Here is a 6,199-nt window from a genome sequence, read left to right as displayed (position 1 = left end):
AGTGCTTCATAGATGTTAGCCGTTATTAGCTAACCTTGTCTCTGAGGATCTTTTAAATCTGAGATATAATTTGCATACTATAAAGTTCACCATTTAAAAATATACGCTTTGTCGTTTTCAGCATGTTCGCAAGGCTGTGCAGCCATCGACACTGTAATTCCAGGACACGCTCATCGCCCCCAAGTGAGACTTTGTACCTGTCAGTCTCGCTCATCCTGCACCTCTGGCAACCACTAATCCATCTTCTTTTTTATTGTTTAATTTTTTAATTGAAGTATAGTTGATATACAACGTTATATAATATGGGTATATAATATAATGATTCACAGTTTTTAAACTCCACTCATAGTTGCTATAGAATATTGGTTACATTCCCTGTGTTTTACAATGTATCTTTATAGTTTATTTTACACATAATAGTTGGTATCATTTACTCCCCTATTCCTAAATTGCACCCCCCCAACTGGTAACCGCTAGCTTTTTCTCTGCATCTACGAGTCTTTCTTTTCTGTTATATTCACTAGGCTTTTTTTTTTAGGCTGAGCCACGCAGCCTATGGAATCTTAGTTCCCCAACCAGGGGTCAAGCCCCTGCCGGTCGCATTGGGAGCATGAAGTCGTAACCCCTGGACTGCCAGGGAAGTCCCTGTTGAATGTTCCAGACTCCATACATAGGTGGTACCATACAGTATTTGTCCCTCTCTGTCGGACTTATTTCATTTAGCATAATATCCTCCAAGGGGTTTCCCTGGTGGCTGAGTGGTGGAGAAACCACCCGCCACCACAGGAGACCAGGGTTCAACCCCTGAGTCAGGAAGACCCCCTGGAGAAGGAAATGGCAACCCACTCTGGTATTCTTGCCTGAAAAATCCTGTGGACGGAGGAGCCTCGCAGCCTGCGGTCCATGGGGTCACAAGAGTCGGACGTGACTTAGTGACTAAACCCACACCAGCAAACCTCCAGGTGCATCCAGTTGTTGCCAATTCCTTTCTGTTTCATGGCTGAGCAGTGTCCCATGCACACCTATACATCACATCTTCTTGAACACATTCATCTGTTGATGGGCATTGAGGTGGCTTCCGAATCTTGGCAACTGTACTGTGAATAATGCTATAATGAACACCGGGGTGCACATAGCTTCACAAATTAGTGGTTTAATTTCTTTCTTTCTTTCTTTTTTTCTGTTTACAGGTTTATTCAACATAAAACAACCCCTTTCAACTTTACTGAGGTGGCTGACCACGTCCACGACCAAATCTGCCTCTAAGCTGGGACCCAGTTGCTGACCAGCTCTGGCCTCGGCTCTCTCGTCGGCACCAGGGGGCACGGCGCTTGGTCTGTAGCTGTCTCTGTCGGCTTCCCCTCGTGTGAGTCTTGCAGCTCGTCCTCCCTCCAGGCCTTTGGGCCGTGGCCGGCCAGTCTCAGGATGGCTGTGGCGCAGGGTGGCGGGCACGGTCTCAGGGGGCAGGTGGAGGTAATCGTGGAGATACTGGACGCCCTCGTTGGTGAGGTACCGGTAGAAATGTCTCCAGACAAACTGTTCCTTCGCATAGCCTCGTGACTTGAGAGACTACACGGCTTTCATGGCGTGAAGACTGGGCACGTTCTTGTCTGCTAGCTCCGGGTGCTTGGCCAGGTGGGCATCCTTCTTGGCCACCTCACCCCCTCCTTAAAAAGGAGTTCATAGATGGCAATCCGGTTCTTCTTGGGCATCAACATCGTGACGGTTGCTGTGTCCTGGGCCGGCGCTGGAAAGGCTAATTTTTTTCTTGATGTATACCTAGGAGTCGATTTGCTGGATCATCTGATAATTCTATTTTTAGCCTTTTGATAAACCTCCCTTCCATTCCCCACATTGGCTGCACCGATTTACATTCCACCCAGCCTTGTGAGAGTGTTCCCTTTTCTCCACATTCTCGCCAGCATGTGTTTTTTGTGCTCTGTTTGCGGATCATCGTTCTGAGAGGACTGAGGGGATGTCTCATTGTGGCCTTGACGCTCATTTCCCCAGAGATGAGCATCTTCCCACCTGCTCTTCCTCTTTGGAAGAACGTCTATTTAGTTCTGTCTAAATCAGGCTAAATCGGTCCCATCACTTCATGGGAAGTAGATGGGGAAACAGTGGAAACAGTGTCAGACTTTATTTTTTGGCTCCAAAATCACTGCAGATGGTGACTGCAGCCATGAAGTTAAAAGACGCTTACTCCTTGGAAGAAAAGTTATAACCAACCTAGACAGCATATTCAAAAGCAGAGACATTACTTTGCCAACTAAGGTCCGTCTAGTCAAGGCTATGGTTTTTCCAGTGGTCATGTATGGATGTGAGAGTTGGACTGTGAAGAAGGCTGAGCGCTGAAGAATTGATGCTTTTGAACTGTGGTGTTGGAGAAGACTCTTGAGAGTCCCTTGGACTGCAAGGAGATCCAACCAGTCCATTCTGAAGGAGATCAGCCCTGGGATTTCTTTGGAAGGAATGATGCTGAAGCTGAAACTCCAGTACTTTGGCCACCTCATGCGAAGAGTTGACTCATTGGAAAAGACTCTGATGTTGGGAGGGATTGGGGGACAGGAGGAGAGGGGACAACAGAGGATGAGATGGCTGGATGGCATCACCGACTCAATGGACACGAGTTTGAGTAAACTCGGGGAGTGGGTGATGGACAGGGAGGCCTGGTGTGCTGCGATTCATGGGGTCACAAAGAGTCGGACACGACTGAGCGACTGAACTGAACTGAAATAAATCAGGCTTCTCTTTTTTTGATGTTGAGCTGTATGAACTGTTTATATATTTTGGATATTAATCTTTATCTGTCATATCATTTTCAAGTATTTTCTCCCATTCAGTAAGTTGAAATTTTCGTTTTGTTGATGTTAACAAAACCCTGCTCTGCAGAAGTTTTTACGTTTTGTTGATGCTCAGTCTCTCAGTCGTGTCTGACTCCTTGTGGCCTCATGGACTGCAGCGCGTCAGGCTTCTCTGTCCCTCACTATCTCCTGGAGTCTGCTCAAACTCATGTTCGTTGAGTCAGTGATGCCATCCAGCCATCTCACCCTCTGTCACTCCCTTCTCTTCCTGCCCTCAATCTTTCCCAGCAACAGGGTCTTTTCCAAAGTCAGCTCTTCGCATCAGGTGGCCAAAGTCCTTGAGCTTCAGCTTCAGCATCAGTGGTTCCAGTGAATATTCAGAACTGATGTCCTTTAGGATGGTCTGGTTGGATCTCCTTGCAGTCCAAAGGACTCTCAAGAATCTTCTCCAACACACAGTTCAAAAGCATCAATTCTTCGGCGCTCAGCTTTCTTTATAGTCTCTCACATCCATATGTGACTATTGGAAAAATCATACCTTTGACTAGATGGACCTTTGTTGGCAAAGTAATGTCTCTGCTTTTTAATATGCTGTCTAGGTTGGTCATTGCTTTTCTTCCAAGGACCAAGAGTCTTCTAATTTCCTGGCTGTCTGCAGTGATTTTGGAGCCCAAGAAAATAAAGTCTTTCACTGTTTCCACTTTCTCCCTATCTATCTTTTATAGATTTAGTTAGGTCCCATTTGGGTTTCCCAGGTGGCACTGGTGGTGAAGAACCCACCTGCCAGTGCAGGTTAGACACAAGAGACTCAAGCTCCATCCCTGGGTCGGGAAGGTCCCCTGGAGGAGGGCATGGCAACCCACTCCTGTATTCTTGCCTGGAGAATCCCATGGACAGAGGAGCCTGGTGGGCTGTGGTTCATAGGGTCATAAAGAGTCGAACATGACTGAAGCGACTTAGCATGTAGGTCCCATTTGTTTATTTTTGCTGTTATTTCCCTTGCTTTAGGGAAACAGAGTCAAAGGAAAATATTGCTGGGATTTATGTACCACTTCCCTGGCGGCTCAGACAGTGAAGAATCCGCCTGGATGCGGAAGACCTGGGTTCAATCCCTGGGTTGGGAAGGTCCCCTGGAGAAGGGCATGGCAACCCACTCCAGTGTCCTTGCCTGGAGAACCCAGGGACAGAGGAGCCTGGCGGGCTGCAGTCCACGGGGTCGCACAGAGTCGGACACGGCTGAGCGGCTAAGCGCTGCATAAACTGCTCTCCATCTCCACGACTTTCCCTATTTGCGACGTTTCATAAAAGACGGGAACGCACAGCTTTGCATCTTTCATTTAACATAATGTTTTCAAGGCTCATTCACAGTGGTATCTGTGTTATGTTCCTTTTCGTGGGTGAATAATATTCCATTGCATGACTATACCATTTGGGTTGTTTCCACTTTTTGGATATTATGAATAATGCAGCTGTAAACATTCATGTAGAAGCTTTGTGTAAACATATGTTTTTTATTCTCTTGGGTGTCTCTGTTGGAATGGCACTGCTGGGTCACATTTAGCTTTCTGTGGAATTGCCAAACTCTTTTCCAAAGTGATCGCACCAGTTCATATTCTTACCAGCCATGTATGAAGATTCCAGTTTCTCCAAAGGCTTGCAACCCTTGTTAATGTCTGTCTTTTTTATTGTAACCATCTTAGTGGGTGTAACTAGTGTCTCCTTGAGGTTTTGATTTACTTTTTCCCAATGACTAATGATTTGAGTATCATGTACTTATTGGCCATTCATATATCTTTGGAGAAATACCTATGCAATTCCCTTGCTCGTTTTTTAAATGGGTTGTTTGTCGATTTTACTCTTGTGCTGTAAGAATTCTTTTTTAAAATTTATTTATTTTAATAGAAGGATAATTGCTTTATAGAACTTTGTTGCTTTCTGTCAAACATCAATAGGGAAGAGTTCTTTATATATTCTAAGTCTGCTGCTGAGTCGCTTCAGTCGTGTCTGACTCTGTGCGACCCCATAGATGGCAGCCCACCAGGCTCCCCCGTCCCTGGGATTCTCCAGGCAAGAACACTGGAGCAGGTTGCCATGTCCTTCTCCAATGCATGAAGGTGAAAAGTGAAAGTGAAGTCACTCAGTCGTGTCTGACTCTTCGAGACCCCATGGACTGCAGCCTACCAGGCTCCTCCATCCATGGGATCTTCCAGGCAAGAGTACCGGAGTGGGGTGCCATTGCCTTCTCCATATATTCTAAATAGTGGGCCCTTATCAGATGTCTGAATTGCAGATATGTTTTTTTTTTCCATCCTGTGGGTTGTCTTTTCACCTTTTTGATGGTATCCTTTGACGTATAAAGGTTTTAAATGTTGATGAGGTCCAGTTTCTCTATTTTCGCTTTGCTTGTGCTGAGTCACCATTTCTAAGAAACCATTGTCGAATATCCAAGGTTACACAGACTCACACCTGTTTTCTTCTTGTTTGGGGGCCACATCCCGCGGCTTGTGCGACTTTACTTCCCCAACCAGGGATCAAACCCGTGCTCCCTGCACTGGAAGCTCGAAGTCCCAACCACTGGACCTCCAGGGAATCCCCTACGCTTGTTTACTTCTAAGAGTTTTATAATTCTAGCTCTTAGATTTAAAACTTTGGACCTTTCTGAGGGAATGGTGTATGTGAAATACGGGGTCAAATAGGAGTCCAGGTCCATTCTTCTGCATGGGAAAAGCCAGTTGTCCCACCTTTATTTGTCGAGAAAGCTATTTCCCCGTTGCATTTTCTTGGCACCCTGTCAAAAACCAATTGGCCATAGTGTGAGGGTCTATTTCTGGGCTTTTAGCTCTGTTCCTTGGGTCTAAATGTCTGTCCTGATGCCACTGTTACACGTTCTTGATTACTGTGGCCTTGGAGTAAGTTTTGAGGTTAGGAAGTGTGAGTTTTCTAAATTTGTTATATTTCAAGATTTTTTTTTTTTTTCTGGTCTGGGTCCCTTGAATTTCCAAATGAATTCTAGAATGAGTTTGTCCATGAGGATCTTTGAACCTGCCATAATTTTTGAAAATTTCAATATCTGAAGTCACTGTGGTCTGTGTCTGTCATAGTTTTAAGAATTTATTGAAATATTATTGACATATAACATTATGCAGGTTTAAGGTGTGCCAGACGCTGGTTTGATGCATTTATATGTTGCGATGCACTTTCCGCCTTAGTGCTAGTTAGCGCCTCCACCACGTTACATGACGATTACTTGCAGTGCCTTCTGTTGCTGCTGGTTTGGTCTTATTTCCTTATGTACCTAGTTATCCTTGACTGTGTTCAAGTCACTGTATTTGAAAATTTGAAATAATTTGAAATTACTAAGATTATAATTTGAAAATTATCTGTGGAAGTAGCAC

The 6,199-nt window shown here is 45.1% G+C and overlaps 1 pseudogene; it reads right to left on the bottom strand.

The window, feature by feature from the left end:
* Positions 1–1,173: 1,173 nt before the first annotated feature.
* LOC120854941 lies at positions 1,174–1,749 on the bottom strand (annotated as a pseudogene).
* Between the last annotated feature and the right edge of the window lie 4,450 nt (positions 1,750–6,199).

The sequence above is a fragment of the Oryx dammah genome, unplaced genomic scaffold, assembly GCF_014754425.2.
Source record: "Oryx dammah isolate SB20612 unplaced genomic scaffold, SCBI_Odam_1.1 HiC_scaffold_27, whole genome shotgun sequence".
Classification (NCBI taxonomy): Eukaryota; Metazoa; Chordata; class Mammalia; order Artiodactyla; family Bovidae; genus Oryx; species Oryx dammah.
This window is presented reverse-complemented; position numbering and strand designations above follow the sequence as displayed.